Consider the following 19,480-nt stretch of genomic DNA (forward strand, 5'->3'; position numbering starts at 1 on the left):
GTTCGCCACTGTTCGCGCCGTCCTCTCCCTCGCCCTCTCCCGCGACTGGGCGATCCATCAGCTCGATGTCAAGAATGCCTTCCTCCATGGCACTCTGACGGAGACTGTCTACTGCAGCCAGCCCACTGGCTTCGTCGACGCTGACCGTCCGGACCTGGTTTGCCGGCTGAACCGGTCCCTGTACGGCCTCAAGCAGGCGCCACGGGCTTGGTACAGTCGCTTCGCCTCCTACCTGGCCTCCGTCGGCTTCGTCGAGGCCAAGTCGGACACGTCCCTGTTCATCTACCGGCGCGGCGACGACACCGTCTACCTCCTGCTCTACGTCGACGACATTGTGCTCACGACATCCACCGCCGACCTCCTACACCGCACGATCGTCGCCCTTCAGCGGGAGTTCGCGATGAAGGACCTGGGGCCCCTCCACCATGTCCTCGGCATCACCGCCGAACGTTGGCCTCAGGGTCTCTTCCTCCACCAGCGCCAGTACGCCATCGACATCCTGGAGCGGGCTGGCATGTCTGACTGCAAGCCCTACTCCACGCCTGTCGACACTCAGGCGAAGCTCTCTGAGGACGACGGGCCTCCGGTCGCCGACGCGACGGCATACCGGAGCCTCACCGGCGCGCTCCAGTACCTCACGTTCTCCAGGCCCGACATCGCCTACGTCGTCCAGCAGGTGTGCCTGCATATGCACACTCCGCGGGAGCCCCATCTCACTGCGCTCAAGCGGATTCTACGCTACCTCCGCGGCTCCCTCGACTACGGCCTCCTACTCCGCCCATCCCCGACGTCGGAGCTCGTGGTCTACACCGACGCTGACTGGGCTGGCTGTCCCGACACGCGCCGGTCCACCTCCGGCTACGCCGTCTTCCTGGGCGCCAACCTCGTCTCTTGGGCCGCCAAGAGGCAGCCCGTCGTCTCTCGCTCCAGCGCTGAGGCCGAGTACCGTGTCGTGGCCAACGGCGTGGCCGAGGCCTCCTGGCTGCGCCAGCTCCTCCACGAGCTTCACAGTCCCCTCCTGCGCGCCACCCTCGTCTACTGCGACAACGTCAGCGCGGTCTACCTCTCCACCAACCCCGTGCAGCATCAGCGCACGAAGCATGTGGAGATCGACCTGCACTTCGTCCGCGAGCGTGTCGCTGCCGGTGACGTCCGCGTTCTCAGCGTCCCCACCACGCTTCAGTTTGCCGACATCTTCACCAAGGGGTTACTGTCGAGTGTCTTTTTAGACTTTCGATCCAGTCTCAACATCTGTACAGGATAGAGTTGTGACTGCGGGGGGTGTTAGACTACCCGTCTAGGGTTTGTGTTATTCCCCTTGTAATGACCGTTATACCCCCTGTGTAATGGGCCTGGCCCAGTTACTCACTCTATTAATATCACTCCCAACCCTGGTTAGGGTATGGTTCCTATTCTAATAGTCGGGGCTCAGCAAGAGGGGGAAAAATTAATGCAGGTATAACAAGGTGAGGCTAAGGTTGAGCAGTAAGCATTTTTGTTGGTCAATATTTTATTAACAACACCTATCTTACTAATAAGTGTGAATCCCAAATATCCCATTTTAACAAAGGAATATGAATATAACAAAAAATACTTAAGTGAAACCACTTAAGCAAATCATTGGCAGACTATCAGATCTCAATTTAATTCCATCTTCAAGTTCAATTATCATGTGAGGAGTCCAGGTCGCTCATAACCAGGAGCACGGTTGATATATCAGTTTTACACTCTGCAGAGGTGGTACAACTTTACCCACAAGCCATGTATCTCATCTAGCCCGGGTTGATCGGACTCTTAAACACTGCCGAGGTGAATGGCTAGAGATCCACTATGAGGCTTTCACAAATTACACTTAATACGAAGCAACCCGCTAAGGTTTCTAAAGCCGATGGTGGTGACCCCCTGGGTGAGGTACCTTAGCCAAGAATACGTCCCCATGATAACATGGGCTGCCAACACCACCGCTCCCCCTCTTGCCCATATTTCAGGTAAGGTTGCCAGGCACTAAGCATATAAAGCTAATTACCAAAGCCAGAGCCATGATAACACTCATGGTTGCACTGTTATCCTGGGTGGTCACTCCATGTTCCAATTAATATGTAATAATATTGTTTTAACCATCGGGTTAATGTCATAATTGCTAATTAAATTTTTAGAACATTAATACCAATTAATGAGTGACATCAAAAATCATTAAGTTGAGCAGTAGCACAAATTTGCAAAGCTTAGTAATTTCTCAGGGTAAACAAGGAATACAGTTGGTAAATCTAGAAAATCCTTAATTAGGTAATACCCATCAAATTATGCAGTATATCAAAAAGTAAACATTATTATATGCAATGAATGGGTACAAAAAGAATATGTAGAGGGAGAATCCACTTGCCTTGCTCAAAAGCGTCTTGCGGATCGTCCTCGAACGAATTCGGATCCTCTACCACACAATCAGCTTCTAATAACGTCGTACGTTGCCATACAAAGAGAAAACATACACAAATAAATAAACATGCACCATTACATAAACATACACCATTACATACACATTAACACATCGCACTTATCACACCTTAAATACGTCCTAAACGCGTAAATACTTATTAATTCAATTATAGCTATTATTGTGAGTCCTAAATGGTGAATTTATGAGTGGGTGCTATAAATACAGTTTTAACTAGTATTAATATGTTTTAACATCGTCAATTAAAATAAAAGATAGTTATTGTCTTTAATACTAATAAATCGACTAGTAAATTTTATTCTTTTTATTCCTAACTTGAATTGTTGAGTATGGCTAAAAACGAATCTATTATTATTAATATTCTAAAAATCCATATAAATTACTAATTGGACTTTTTATAACATAACCGGGGTTATTTTGACCTAAACAGGTATTTTACTAACTCTAAGAATTTAAGTGCTATACTTGCGAACATATTTATTTGGCTAGTAAATATCTACTTTCCATACTACCGGTGGTATTTTCTCCTTTCTTTCTAAAAGAAAAAATATTAATAATATAATCGGATATAAATCATCTAAAATCCTATAACGTTTATATGACATGAATCCTATACTATTTTCTAAATCCATTAAAATGCACCTATGACTATAATTCTCCAAATAGTTTCTAAAGTTCCTTGTGGCCAAATTTAACTACAACATTTCCTATCTAGTGTTTTTATCACCAATGTGTGACTACTAAATTCTCGTCATATTTCTCTAATCCAAAAATAAACGCATCGACTAACATGAACAATCACGGTGTACTACATATCTATCAAAAAATCCATAACGCGCTCGTATGAATTTTGGATCACACATGTTCGTATTACAACAACATAAATATACAATTCATGAATCGAATCAAAAGTATTTTATAAAATACACAAATTAATTTGGGTCATCTTCAACCTTGGGTTCGTACGTGTGACGGGAAGGACTCAACGGGGTTTCGGCCGGGTGGAGAAGAGCGGGGGTTCGGTCTTCGGATGGCGGGTGCATGGCTCCAGCGATGAACGGCGAACTCTGGCGACGAACGGCGAGCTCCAGCGACCACAGCGAACTCCGGTGATGAACGGCGAGTGAGAGAGTGTGAGGAATGAGAGAGAGCTCGGGTAGGGGAGAAAGAGAGGAGAGGGCGCTCAGTTTTATAGGGAGCAGGAGGGAGAAGGAGAGTCGGCCAGGGAGAGAAGAACGGTCGGCGTCTTCAAGACCATTGATGCGTCAGTTTCTCTCCATGGTGTTAATGGCGAGCAAATGGGAGAGGGAGAAGAAACGGTCGCGTGAAGCTCCTTAATGTCAAGGACGAACGGACGGCGGGGCAGGCGCGCGGTCGGTCGGGGTCGCGGACGTCGGACACGGACGGGCTCGTGCAGGTGCGGTCGCGTCCCTGGCGGCGCGCAAGCAGGGCAGGAGCGGCGCGCCCAGGCGCGAGACCGGCGGATGGGGCGGCTTGGCCACGGTGGGGCCGGCTGGCTGCCAGGGGTCGCGGGCTTGGGGTAGGGCGGCTTGGCCGCGGTGGGGCCGGCCGGTGCAGGGCGCGCGGCTTCGCGCTGTCGGGGCGGCTTCCAGGCGCGCGTGAGGGAGAGCAAGGGAGAGAAGAGAGAAGGAGGGAGAGAGAGAGAATAGGGGGAGAGGGAGAGACTGCAGGGAGCGGCGGTGGCTAGGAGAGCCTGGCGTGCGCGCGACTAGGGTTTGGGGTGGCTGGGCCCCTAGTGGGCCGGTTAGGTTAGGTCTTTCTTTTTTTTAATTACGAAATGAATTTTGAAAGAGCTCAAAAATTTCATAAAAATTCACCAAAATTATTTATAAATAAAATACTTGTTTTTAGACTAATAACTATTATATTATTTAATTATTATATTAATTACTAGGATTTTCTTTTAAAAAGAATTGCTAAAAAAACATCTGATCATCAATCATGCGCATACAGAGAAAAATGATTCCAAGTGCAAATAAATAATTAAACAATTAAAAAAATTATTATCCTAATTACCATAATGACTAAATTCATTATTTTTAGTTGATGGCTTTTATGGTGTTACAAACCTACCCCTCTTAAAAGAATCTCGTCCTCGAGATTAAGAAACTTTCGAGAATAACTGGGGGAATTCTGCTCTGAGTTCATCTTCTCTCTCCCAAGTGGCCTCATCTTCCGAATGATGACTCCGCTGAACCTTGCACATGTTAATGACTTTACTCCATGTAATTATGCGAGATGTTTCTAGAATTCTGACTGGGTACTCCGAATAAGTCAAATCCTCATTGACATTCAGTTCTTCCATGGGTAACTGTTCCTCCGGTACTCTTAAGCACTTCTTAAGTTGTGACACGTGAAATACGTCATGCACATCCGATAATCTATCGGGTAGCTCTAACTGGTAGGTTACTTCACCTTTTCTTTCCAAAATCTTGAATGGGCCGATATAGCGAGGAGATAATTTTCCCTTAACCTTAAACCTTTTCATTCCTCTCATCGGTGAAACTTTAAGGTATACGAAGTCTCCTACTTCAAACATCAACTCTCTTCTTCTATTATCAGCATAGCTTTTCTGTCTTGACTGTGCTGTCTTCAAATTTTCTCTGATAATCTGCACTTGCTTTTCCGCCTCTTGGAGAATTTTTGGACCAAATACTTGACTTTCTCTAGTCTGATTCCAATAAAGCGGTGTTCTACACTTTCGTCCATATAGTGCTTCCAATGGTGCCATCTTTAGACTTGCCTGATAACTTTTGTTATACAAGAATTCTGCATAAGGCAAACTTTTATCCTAGCTTCTACCATGCTTTAGAGCGCAAGCTCTTAGCATATCTTCCAACACTTGGTTTGTCCTTTCCGTTTGCCCATCCGTTTGCGGATGATAAGCTGAACTAAATTTTAGCTTGGTATCCATGGACTCATGTAGTCTTTTACAAAAGCGCGAGGTAAATTGGGTTCCTCGATCTGATACGATCTTCTTCGGTACTCCATGTAGACAAACAATCCTTGACATGTATAACTCTGCTAACTGGGCTCCAGAGTATGTTGTCTTCACAGGTATAAAGTGTGCCACTTTAGTCAACCTGTCTACTATGACCCATATTGAATCATAGCCATCCCGAGTACGGGGTAGTCCAACTATGAAATCCATACTTATTTCTTCCCATTTCCATTCAGGTACCTTGAGAGGTTGTAGTAATCCTACTGGTCTTTGGTGTTCGGCTTTAACTCGCTGACACACGTCACATAATGCAACATGAGTAGCAACATCTCTTTTCAATCCGTACCACCAATACTTTTCCTTAAGATCCTGGTACATCTTTGTACTTCCAGGGTGAATAGAGTAAGCTGAATCATGAGCTTCTCTCAAAATAAGTTGATGCAGGTGTTCGATTTCTAGTACGCAGATTCTCTTCTTAAACCATACTATGCCTTGATCATCTTTCGTGAAATCTGGGGCTTTTCCCAAACCAATCAAAATTTTAATTTCCTTAATTTTCTCATCGGACTCTTGTCCTTTACGAATCTCTTCTTCCAAAGTAGATTCAACTTCCATAACCGTTGCTTCTACATTATTGAGCATACCAAGGTTGAATTGTTCCATTTCCCAGCACAATTCCTGTGACATCAAATGAGTAGTGATGTTGTTCACTTGACCCTTACGGCTCAAAGCATCAGCCACTACATTTGCTTTTCCTGGGTGATATTGTATTTACAAATCATAGTCCTTAATCAACTCAAGCCATCTTCTCTGTCTCAGGTTGAGTTCTTTCTGAGTGAATATGTATTTCAAGCTTTTGTGATCCGTGAAGATTTTGCACTTGTTTCCAATCATATAGTGTCTCCAAATATTCAAAGCATGCACTACGGTAGCTAGTTCCAGATCATGCGTAGGATAATTCTTCTCATGCTTTCTCAACTGCCTTGAGACATAAGCTATCACTTTTCCTTCTTACATTAGCACACATCAAAGTCCACGGTGTGATGCATCGCAATACACATCAAATCCCTTGTGGATGTCTGGCATTAACAATATTGGTGCAGTGGTTAACCTTTTCTTGAGTTCTTCAAAACAATTCTGACAAGCTTCATCCCACTTGAACTCTTTACCTTTCTCCAATAGAGAGGTAAGAGGTTTCACCAACTTGGAAAAACCTTCAATAAATCTTCTATAGTATCCTGTCAATCCAAGAAAACTTCTGATCTTGGACGCATCCTTTGGTTGCTTCCAATCCAGTATCTCACTTATCTTTCCTGGGTCCACTTTAATTCCACCATCGGTAACGGTATGCCCTAAGAAAGCAACTTCCTTAAGCCAAAAATCACACTTTGAGAACTTTGCATATAGCTGGTTGTCACGAAGCTTTTGTAAGACTAGCCTTAGATGATCTTCATGTGTTTCTTCATTCGGAGAGTATATCAGTATGTCGTCAATGAATACGACCACAAACTGATCCAGATATTCCATGAATACTTTATTCATCAAGTTCATAAAGTATGTTGGTGCATTAGTCAGTCCAAACGACATGACCAAAAACTCATATAATCCATATCTCGTCGTGAAGGCTGTCTTGGGTACATCTTCTGCTCGAACTTTTAACTGGTGATATCCCGATCTTAGATCTATCTTCGAGAATATCTTAGCTCCCTTCATCTGATCAAATAAATCTTCAATCCAAGGTAATGGGTATTTATTCTTGATGGTTACTTCATTCAAACTTCTATAATCAACACACATTCTCCTCGAACCATCCTTCTTGTTCACAAATAGAACTGGGGCTCCCCAAGGGGATGAACTTGGGCGAATGAAACCTTTTTCTATTAATTCTTATATTTGTTTCTTCAGTTCTACTAAATCCTTGACATCCATTCTATAAGGTCTTTTCGAGATAGGTGCGGTTCTGGGTAATAATTCAATAGAAAACTCTATATCACGGTCAGGTGGCATACCTGGTAATTCCTCCGGAAATACATCTGAGTACTCACACACTACCTTGATATTTTCCAAGGGCTTTTCTTCCAAGTGATTGATCACTGTCTTTCCTTTTGCATCTGTTGACTTATCTATGCTAACTTGGATTCTTTCACCTTGGGGGCTTGTCAACTTAATTGTTCCGTTGGCACACTGTATCACTCCATCACAGCTCTTCAACCAATTGCATCCAAGAATCACATCAATACCATTGGATCCTAGGACCACTGGGTTGACTGAAAAATCTATTCCTTGAATCTTGATATTAACATGGGGGCATGAGTGTGTGGCCTTCATGTCACCTCCCGGTGAACTAATGTGTAACATCTTCTTAAGGGGGTACTTAGGTATGTTGTGCTTTTCCACAAATGACTCAGTTATAAATGAATGTGATGCTCTAGAGTCAAATAAAACTGATACAGGTATGGAGTTAACAAGGAACATACCATACACTATGTCGGCATCCTCAGGTACTGATTCTGCGGTGACATGATTGACCCTTCCTCTACTCTGGTTCTGCAGAGTCTTGATCTGTGCAGATCCACGAGCGGTGGTGTTCTGGTCATTTCTCTAGTTATTGCTTTTCTGGGGTGTCTACTGGTTGCGCCTTGAGCAGTTGTTAGCATAGTGGCCTAGCTCACCGCACTTGAAACAGCCATTGGGTTGGACTGGTGCGTTGTTGCTTCTGGCCTGCGTATTAACGGTGCCACCTTGACGATTCTGTGAACTCCCGCCAGACCTCTGGTTGGTCTGGGAGTTGCTCCTTTGTTGGTTCTGATTTTGATTATTTCTCTGGCCTTGCTGTCCAAAGAGTTGCATTTGATAATTGTTTCCGCCTTGATTTCCAGAGCGGAACTATGAACCTTGAGCGTTGTTCGGGCGGGTGTTCCTGCTAGACTGACCTTGAAACTTCCTTTTATGGTCAGATAATTCCCTTCTTTTACTTTCAAGGCCAATTACCTTGTTCAGCAGTGTCTGGAAATTGAGGAAGGTATGACTCTGAAGTTGATAATTCAGAGGTCCAATCAATCCTTCCAAGAAACGCTCTTGGCGCTTCTCATCTGTGTCCACTTCTTCTGGTGTGTAGCGTGAAAGCTGAGTAAAGCGATCACGATACTCACTGACCGACATATTCCCTTGAGTAAGGGAAAGGAATTCCTTCTTCTTCAACTTCATAATTCCCGAAGGAATGTGATGAGCGCAGAAGTTCGTTTGGAACTCCTGCCAAGTTATAGTATCCGCGTTGGGATGTGCCGCTGTGAAGGCATCCCACCAGTCAGACGCGGCTCCCTCGAGTCTTCCCAACGCGTACAAGACCTTCTCCCGGTCGTTGCACTGGGTGATGTCAAGCTTCTTTCCAATGACTTTGAGCCAGTCATCGGCATCCAGAGGATCAACCGCATGGGAGAATGTTGGCGGATGATGACTCATAAAATCCTGGTGCTTATCTCTGGCCAGGGGTGCATTCTGTTGTTGCTGCTGATGCTGTTGATTCAGCTGGTTCTACTAAATCTGCTGAACAGTTGCAGTAAGACCCTGCAGGAACTGCATCTGGGCGGCGATGAACTGCTCCATGTTGGGATTCGGTGGTGGTGGTGGTATCTGTTGACCACGCTGGTTCCGGTTGTTGTTGGGTCCTTGACGAGCATTCACCATCTGATTGGTTAGGAAGTGAAATCCTTAAAAAAGTGAGGAGTAGAAAAGATTCTAGAGGGGAGTATCCTAAGTTTATTATTTTTTATATGCTCTTATGGCCATCATTCCATAAGACCATTACACTCAAACAAAAATCCAACTCAAACATGTCAATCAACACCATCACATGGTTGTTATTTATTAATAAGATAACTTAAAAAGAGTATCATCATCTGACGCGAAGACTAACTTATTACATCATAACTTAAAATTCTTAAAGCAGCCTAGTGACGGATCCGGGCTCCCCATAGCGTAGCCTCTTGCGGGGAGGAGACAACACCATGGCGGGGACCTAGGCTTTGGGCGGATCCAGTCCTTGAAGTTGGGCTTCCAGGGCTCCTAGCATGGGCATTCTCCAGCTCCAAGTGCACCCTAGAGAGATCCAGGGTGGCACTGTCTAGGTCAGTGTTGAGACCGGCCACTACACCAGCTAGGGTGTTGAGGTGATCCTCACCAGCTTCACCTGGGACGATGCTGGTCTGGCTTCCTCCACTTAGACGCAGAGGAAGATGCCTGAACCTCATGTCCTGTAGCTGCTGCCGGTAGGTACGGCTAAGAGACCACATGGTCTGTCTGGCAGCGTCGCTGAACGAGGCAGCGTAGGTGGATAGCGGTGTTAGGGACTCATGAGCAGACAGAGTCCTGAATCCCCTATCCCCTACATCCATCACCCTGACATGGATGCGAGTGATGTAGTAGCAAGCCCGGGGAGGCTCGCTCACTCTCCTTGTTTCGTACAGGGGGTGGACATAGGTGCCTAGCGCGTGCAGCACGTCTTGCAGCAGGTTGGGGAAGTGCCCCGTCTCGAACATTGATGTGTAATGTTTGACAACTGGACCAAACCCCATGAAGTAGTCCTGTTGGGCATAGTTAGCTTCCTCGTTGACGTGTTCGTCTCCTCCTTCTTCATCGTCATCATCCTTGTCATCATCGTCCCCAGAGTCATCGGGGTCGTCGCCTCTGGGTGCAGGTGCTTGGATGGCTGGTGCAGGCAGTGCCGATGTCGATGACCTAGCTGCAAAGGCCAGGGACTCTGCCAACGGGGTGGGCGTCGGTAGCTGTTCCTCCGAGCTGTCCTCCAGGATGACTCCATTCTTCACTCGGACGTGAGGGAGGTCCACTGGAACTTCCTTGACTACCACTGGGTAGACTTGGATTTGCCAGGGCGAAGGGGCGTAGCTGGTGTTGACATGGGTAGTTTGGAGGGTACGAACCATCTACAAGAGAAATGTCAACTCAGTTGAAATTTTAAAGAGGTAAGGCTGATAAAATAATTTATAAGAATGAAATTAGCAAGTTTTGAACAAACTAGGCTTTCCATTTCTAACTAGTCTAACGACCTAGGGTCAGCATAGCTTTGATACCACTTCTATCACACCCGGTTCCAGGGGGCAGAACCGAGCGTATAGCACATGTGTGCTAGGATCCATTTCCACACATATGTTGACGTCACAAGTGTAATATATCAAAAGACAATGCAATAAAGGCGTAAAGAGAGTAGAATACTTTATTACATCATCTGAAACATTATATCTTTAACAAGTATCACATCAAAGTAAAGCGGAAATAAATAACATGGGCAATCTCCCACAGGAAGATGACCGGCGTATCGTTAGACTTAGAATTCATCGTCGTCAAAATCTCCATCAAAGTCTCCAGCATCACCCTTTGATCAAAATATTAGCAAGGGTGAGCTCACTTATGGTCGGGGCTCAGCAAGTGGGGGAAAAATTAATGCGGGTATAACAAGGTGAGGCTAAGGTTGAGCAGTAAGCATTTTAGTTGGTCAATATTTTATTAACAACACCTGTCTTACTAATAAGTGTGAATCCCAAATATCCCATTTTAACAAAGCAATATGAATATAACAAAAACACTTAAGTGAAACCACTTAAGCAAATCATTGGCAGATCATCGGATCTCAATTTAATTCCGTCTTCAAGTTCAATTATCATGTGAGGAGTCCAGGTCGCTCATAACCGGGAGCACGGCTGATATATCAGTTTTACACTCTGCATAAGTGGTACAACTTTACTCACAAGCCATGTATCCCATCTAGCCCGGGTTGATCGGACCCTTAAACACTGCCGAGGTGAATGGCTAGGGATCCATTATGAGGCTTTCACAAATTACACTTAATACGAAGCAACCCGCTAAGATTTCTAAAGCCGATGGTGGTGACCCCCTGGGTGAGGTACCTTAGCCAAGAATACGTCCATATGATAACATGGGCTGCCAACACCACCGCTCCCCCTCTTGCCCATATTTCAGGTAAGGTTGCCAGGCACTAAGCATATAAAGCTAATTACCAAAGCCAGAGCCATGATAGCACTCGTGGTTGCACTGTTATCCTGGGTGGTCACTCCATGTTCCAATTAATATGTAATAATGTTGTTTTAACCATCGGGTTAATGTCATAATTGCCAATTAAATTTTTGGAACATTAATACCAATTAATGAGTGACATCAAAAATCATTAAGTTGAGCGGTAGCACAAATTTGCAAAGCTTAGTAATTTTCCAGGGTAAACAAGGAATACAGTTGGTAAATCTAGGAAATCCTTAATTAGGTAATACCCATCAAATTATGTAGTATATCAAAAAGTAAACATTATTATATGCAATGAATGGGTACAAAAAGAATATGCAGAGGGAGAATCCACTTGCCTTGCTCAAAAGCGTCTTGCGGATCGTCCTCGAACGAATTCGGATCCTCTACCACACAATCAGCTTCTAATAACGTTGTACGTTGCCATACAAAGAGAAAACATACACCAATAAATAAACATGCACCATTACATAAACATACACCATTACATACACATTAACACATCGCACTTATCACATCTTAAATACGTCCTAAACGCGTAAATACTTATTAATTCAATTATAGCTATTATTGTGAGTCCTAAAAGGTGAATTTATGAGTGGGTGCTATAAATACAATTTTAACTAGTATTAATATGTTTTAACATCATCAATGAAAATAAATGATAGTTATTGTCTTTAATACTAGTAAATCGACTATTAATTTTTATTCTTTTTATTCCTAACTTGAATTGTTGAGTATGGCTAGAAATGAATCTATTAATATTAATATTCTAAAAATCCATATAAATTACTAATTGGACTTTTTATAACATAAGCGGGGTTATTTTGACCTAAACAGGTATTTTACTAACTCTAAGAATTTAAGTGATATACTTGCGAACATGTTTATTTGGCTAGTAAAAATCTACTGGTATTTTCTCCTTTCTTTCTAAAAGAAAAATATTAATAATATAATCGGATATAAATCATCTAAAATCCTATAACGTTTATATGACATGAATCCTATACTATTTTTTAAATCCATTAAAATGCACCTATGACTATAATTCTCCAAATAGTTTCTAAAGTTCCTTGTGGCCAAATTTAACTACAACATTTCCTATCTAGTGTTTTTATCACCAACGTGTGACTACTAAATTATCGTCATATTTCTCTAATCCAAAAATCAATGCATCGACTAACATGAACAATCACGGTGTACTACATATCTACCCAAAATTCCATAACACGCTCGTATGAATTTCGGATCACACATGTTCATATTACAACAACATAAATATACAATTCATGAATCGAATCAAAAGTATTTTATAAAATACACAAATTAATTTGGGTCGTCTTCAACCTTGGGTTCGTACGTGTGATGGGGAGGACTCGACGGGGTTTCGATCGGGTGGAGAAGAGCGGGGGTTCGGTCTTCGGATGGCGGGTGCGTGGCTCCAGCGATGAACGGCGAACTCCGGTGACGAACGGCGAGCTCCGGCGACCACGGCGAACTCCGGTGACGAATGGCGAGCGAGAGAGTGCGAGGAATGAGAGAGAGCTCGGGTAGGGGAGAAAGAGAGGAGAGGGCGCTCGGTTTTATAGGGAATAGAAGGGAGAAGGAGAGTCGGCTAGGGAGAGAAGAACGGTTGGCGTCTTCAAGACCATTGATGCGTCGGTTTCTCTCCATGGCTTTAATGGAGAGCAAATGGGAGAGGGAGAAGAAACGGTCACGTGAAGCTCCTTAATGTCATGGATGAACGGATGGCGGGGCAGGCGCGCGGTCGGTCGGGGTCACGGACGTCGGACACGGCCGAGCTCGTGCAGGTGCGGTCGCGTCCCTGGCGGCGCGCAAGCAGGGCAGGAGCGGCGCGCCCAAGCGTGGGACCGGTGAGTGGGGCAGCTCGGCCGCGGTGGGGCCGGCCAGCTGCCTGGGGTCACGGGCTTGGGGTAGGGCGGCTTGGCCGTGGTGGGGCCGGCCAGTGCAGGGCGCGCGGCTTCACGCCGTCGGGGCGGCTTCCAGGCACGCGTGAGGGAGAGCAAGGGAGAGAAGAGAGAAGGAGGGAGAGAGAGAGAATAGGGGGAGAGGGAGAGACTGCAGAGAGCGGCGGCAGTTAGGAGAGCCTGGCGCGCGCGACTAGGGTTTGGGGTGGTTGGGCCCCTAGTGGGCCGGTTAGGTTAGGTCTTTCTTTTTTTAAAATTTCGAAATGAATTTTGAAAGAGCTCAAAAAATTCATAAAAATTCACCAAAATTATTTATAAATAAAATACTTGTTTTAAGCTAATAACTGTTATATTATTTAATTATTATATTAATTACTAGGATTTTCTTTTAAAAAGAATTGCTAAAAAACATCCGATCATCAATCATGCGCATACAGAGAAAAATGATTCCAAGTGCAAATAAATAATTAAACCATTAAAAAAATTATTATCCTAATTACCATAATGACTAAATTCATTATTTTTAGTTGATGGCTTTTATGGTGTTACATAAACCAATTGATGCATTTCCTTCCTTGGAACTGTTTACCATTCCTTGATTACCTGTTTTATTAAAAGGTTTTCTAATGCTTAGTCTTGCTTTAGCAAACAAAAAAGTTTTGTTTTAAACCAAAGGTGATGCTTCAAAGGGAAGGGGATGTTTTCAAAAAGAAAAACTTGATGGTGGATCCATCATGGCCGTGATGGGTTCAGCATCAGAAAACATGTACCTCTGCCAGGTACCGAACTTTGGGTTTAAATGATAAAGCTGAGACCGGACGAGTGACTTGCACTAGAAGAGAGTCTCGGTGTAGTGCCTCCGTCTGAGTCGGTTAAGGACCGTGTCGATGTAGGTTTGATGATCGAGGACCTTTTAACTAGTCACATGCCTCGTCATGGGTAAGCTTTGCCTCGGGTAGACTAATACCAGAAAGGCCAACACGCAATGGGAGTGGAGAGATGGCGAGAGTAGCATGTACCCTCCGTGGCAAGAGGCTGGACGGTGGTGTATCTGTGCTCTCGGTTGGCGTGAACACGGTCTGGTCTTAAGAAACCCGGTGGCGAGTTGACATATGCAAGGGTTAAGTGATACATATGTCGTGTGATTGGAGATCCCCAGCTGGGTATTAATCGATTCGTATCGCTGTTACTTCTCGGACATGAAGACTTGGTCACTGACTTACATGTAGCATTCTAGTGAACTAAAAGGGGTGATAAAAGATGGCTAGTATAGGCCAAGTGCTTGAACTAGGGTAGAAGGAACTCTAGATTTAGTTAATGACTTAACTTGCTAATAAAACTGGATTTTTAAGGATCCACTATTAGTAAGAATTTTTGCAAACAGAGTCTTGATATTTGATCAACCTTACCTTGACTCCCTCAAGCCAGCATATCCTTGAGAGTCTTTTATTTTGACGGGTAAGACTTGCGAAAGTACACTTCGTACTCAGGGTTTTCGAACCCATGTTGTTGTAGGTGAGGAAACAACAGACTTTTGTTGTTTTTGTTCTAAGGTGGTGCCCAAGGAAGAATCACAGTAGTAAATTCGCGGGAGGAAGTTGGCCTCCCACTTGAAAAACAATATACTTTTATGCGGGAGGGGTTTTTGCCTCCCAAGTCTGTAATAATACTTATGCACTCATAGACCCTGGTTTTGTAATAACTATAATACTCTTTCTCTATATTTGAATAATTGTAAACTAAGTTATTGTAATTGCTTCCGCTTATTCGTTCCTCCAATGTGTTGTAATATCTGCGTGACGGGTGAAGCGCTCTTGGGCGAGGAAATAAGGATACTGAAAGTCGCCTAGAGGGGGGTGAATAGGGCGAATCTGAAATTTACAAAGTTTAAGCACAACTACAAGCCGGGGTTAGCGTTAGAATTAAAATCGAGTCCAAGAGAGAGGGCAAAAACAAACCACAAGTAAATAAAGAATGTGACACGATGATTTGTTTTACTGAGGTTCGGTTCTTGCAAACCTACTCCCCGTTGAGGTGGTCACAAAGACCGGGTCTCTTTCAACCTTTTCCCTCTCTCAATTGGTCACTTAGACCGAGTGAGCTTCTCTTCTCAATCAAACGGGACACAAAGTCCCTGCAAGGATCACCACACAATTGGTGTCTCTTGCCTCGGTTACAATTGAGATGAACACAAGAAAGAATGAGAAGGAAAAGAAGCAATCCAAGCGCAAGAGCTCAAATGAACACAAGTCACTCTCTCTCACTAGTCACTATTGATTGGAATTGAACTAGAGACTTGGGAGAGGATTTGATCTCTTTTGTGTGTCTTGTATTGAATGCTATAGCTCTTGTAATGTGTTGGAAGGTGGAAAACTTGGATGCCATGAATGGTGGAGTGGTTGGGGTATTTATAGCCCCAACCACCAAACTAGCCGTTTGGTGGAGGCTGCTGTCGAATGGCGCACCGACAGTCCGGTGCGCCACCAGACACTGTCCGGTGTGCCAGCCACGTCACCCGACCGTTAGGGTTCGACCGTTGGAGCTTCTGTCTTCTGGGCCACCGGACATGTTCTGTAGACTGTCTGATGCGCCTTCTAGCGCTGCTCTGACTCTGGCGCGCAATGTAGCACATTGAATGCGGATGCAGACGACCGTTGGCGCTGAAGTAGCCGTTGCTCCGCTGGCACATCGGACAGTCCGGTGAATTTTAGCGGAGTGGCTCCCAGAATTCCCGAGACTGGCGAGTTTGGAGTTGGAGTTCCCTGGTGCACTGGACACTGTCCGGTGGTGCACCGGACACTGTCCGGTAGCACACCGGACAGTCCGGTGCGCCAGACCAGGGTTGCCTTCGGTTATCTTTTGCTCCTTTTGTTTGAACCCTTTCTTTTGACTTGTATTGGTTTATTGTGAACCTTTGGCACCTGTAAAACTTATAATCTAGAGCAAACTAGTTAGTCCAATTATTTGTGTTGGGCAATTCAACCACCAAAATCAATTAGGAAAAGGTGTAAGCCTATTTCGCTTTCAGATACAGATACCGAACTTGTCAAGTAATTATGTGCATCTACAGGGTTGTCCAAGGTCCGCAGGACAAGGACAGCTATAGGTGGGCCTAATAACTTGGGAGGTTCCGTCACAGGATGCGTCTCGGAGAATTCCAAGTATGAGGTTTCGCGTGGTCCTTGTGGAGGATCTCTCCTAACATGCTGTTGGAACTGATTACCCGCCATCTCATGTAGGAAGTGGGTATTATCTGCAGTAGCATTGACCAAGGCAGCGATAGCCTCAACCAGTGTCGGTGGTACAGGCGGTGGGTTGGGAGTTTCTTCCCGACCACGGGAAGTCCCTGCACCGTCTGCGCGTGAGTCCGTGATGGCATCTGAGGCAAAGAAACATTTGGGAAAAATATAACATGCCAGTACATACCATCATATTACATTACCAAAATGTAATTATACAGACTCCAGCATACAACCCGACTTCATTACTTATCTTACATAAGTATTATACCTAAACTATACTATTCTAGTCTTCATCGTCTTTGGTTGCTTCACTGTCTGCTGCAGGAGACCGCTCGTCAGCCAGGTTCATAGAAGGAGGGGGCTTAAAAAGGTCCAACTCCCCCTCAGGTCCTGCATTTGCTGTTCCCGAGGGTCCAGCTTCCATTGCAGTAGCGTCGGAAGGCACGTCCGGGTGCAGTCGAGCATACAGCACATGAACTTCTTCATGTAATGTATTACAATATGCTTGTAGGTTATCGATGGCCGCGTCAAGCTCATCCACATGGGCTCGAGCTTTTGCTTCGCGGTGCCAAGCGATCAAACGTGAGTTAATGGCCCAGTCGATGGCCGAATCTCGCTCTAAGATCTCAAACCTCAAGCGACTGACTTCAGCTGACAGTTCAGCTATACGCTGACTGTCCTGCTCTTGTGCCTTGTTCCGATGGCGTAGCTCTGATTGGAGTTACTCCACTTTAGCTTCCAGATCTCCAATAGGGTCATTGGAGTCACTACTGCTCCCTTCATGTCTGGGGGCTAACTGATGACGAGGCACGCCAAAGGGTCTAGTAGATTTGCGTGTAGTTTTCCTTATACATGTCATATCTCCATAAAAGGGGAAGATTTATTGTGACACCCCAGGTGTGTATTTCGTGTTACGTCGGGAGATTTATCCTGATCTCGGATGCTCAGTGAAAATTTCTATTTCTTGCTCGCGTATGTCTCTGACAATCCAGACTATTTATTCTCATTTCACCGGATTCGGAGTTATTCGGTCTCACAGAAGGCCGAATTTGGAACCTACTAAAACTTTTTATTCTTGGCACGAATGCAAACTCGGTAATCAATCTCGAACTATAAATCTCGTCTAAAGCTCATTTAATCATACGCTCGGCAGTTGCTAGTCGAACTGTGTCCGAATCCAATTTCTCGATGTTCGATCTATGTCCAAAAATTAATCCAAGTTTGTACTCTCAAGTGGAATCTCCAATGTGTTGTCCCCTAATAAATTTTTATCTAACTCGGCTTAAAATCTCTGTGTCCAATCTAAATTCGAAAATCAACATCGTCAATGATTTTTATTAATCCGACTCGTTTTATTTCGATGCCGAATCCGAAGCCGATCGCTCTCGATTCATTTTATTCCTACTTATGCGCGAGAATTTAATTTCCAAGCGACACCCAAATAAAATGTTTCGGTTCATTTTATTCCGTAGCCTTTCGTTCGTCTGGATATCAGTTTGCTTTGTTCCCTGTGTTGGTCTTAGCCAACGAGTGAGCGCTACGCAAATCGGCTAACAGATGACCACTCCTCTCCAACCAATAAATTGTCACCGTCCTAATAGGCAAATCATACGGGAGCTCTTGTCTCAGAGAAATAAAATAAAGATTACTTAGCTCCTAAACAATCAGCCATTTTCTCTTTAAATAGTTCACCAGCATCTATTTTCTTTTCTCCCGCACGCCACGGCCTACTCTGGCTAGCAGCCAATGCCTGGCCACCAGCTACGCCAACCAATGGCTGCATGTCGCACCTGCTCGCCAGTAGCTGCAGCCGGCCAGTGGGTAAGCCGCCCCTTTTCGACCAATGTCGTGTGCTGCTAACCCCTTTTATCTCCCTTCTCTGCTCCTTCTGCTGACCTACGCATGGTGAGCCCAGGACACTAGCGTAGGCTCCGTCTTCCCCACCGTCTCTTCTTCTTCCCCCAAGCTCGTCCATGGCCACCTCCCCGCCATCTCCCTCAGCACACGCCGAGCTCCCCTCCGATCTGTTCAGAGCAGGGAGCAGCAGCTCCCATTCCCCAGCAACATATTCCTCGCCGGCGCCCCCTGCTCGGAGCCTCCCATAGCGCAATCACCCATGGTTGAGGTTCCCCCTGCTTGGCCTCGCTTCCGTGGGCGCTAGCAGCAGAAGCTCCCAAGCACAGAGCCATTCTTCCCCAAGGCGCGGGTGCCATTTCTCCCATGGCCGAGCTCACCACCTGCCAGGACAAGCCGGACCCCTCTGCTCCTCCATGGCTGTGAGCTCGACGTCCTCTTCTTCCTCCTTCGATGGGCAGCTCGGCTCCCTCTGCTCCATTCCCCCACTCGGCACCCAACTTTCTACAGGAGCTTGCCAATGCTCTCCTCCCCCCACTCAGCACTCCTCTTCCCTTTCCTCTGTCATGGGCGCATGTAGCCCTAAGCTCCATGGTCAGATCCCCGTCTCCCCCATCGACGCTAGGTATTCGAACCTGCACCCTGTCAACTTCCCCAGGGCAAAGACTCGGTGCCCCCTTCTCTGTCCCTACTCCTCCCTCTATGGATATTCCCATGGCACAGTTCCCCAACTGGCTTTCTACCTCCGCTAAGCAGCAATTGTTCCCTGCTCACGAGCTCGCCGTCGGGACTCCTAAGTCACTGCATGCCCCTGCCCAAGCTCCAAATCCATGGCCACAATCCTCATCGGAAGCGACGCTAGCCACGAGCCTCACTGCTCCTTGTGCATAGTTGCTGTTGTCCATCGCCTTGAAGTTCCTCCGTCATCGTGCTGCTTCTTCGCCGCTCCTCCATAGCACGCCCTCCCCGACAGAACACCGTCGAT

At 45.5% G+C, this 19,480-nt stretch overlaps 1 pseudogene; it reads left to right on the top strand.

Annotated features, from left to right (window-relative positions):
* Positions 1-18,614: 18,614 nt before the first annotated feature.
* Positions 18,615-19,247, top strand: LOC109941730 (uncharacterized; annotated as a pseudogene).
* Positions 19,248-19,480: the final 233 nt, after the last annotated feature.

This window comes from Zea mays, chromosome 1 (genome assembly GCF_902167145.1).
Source record: "Zea mays cultivar B73 chromosome 1, Zm-B73-REFERENCE-NAM-5.0, whole genome shotgun sequence".
Taxonomy (NCBI): Eukaryota; Viridiplantae; Streptophyta; class Magnoliopsida; order Poales; family Poaceae; genus Zea; species Zea mays.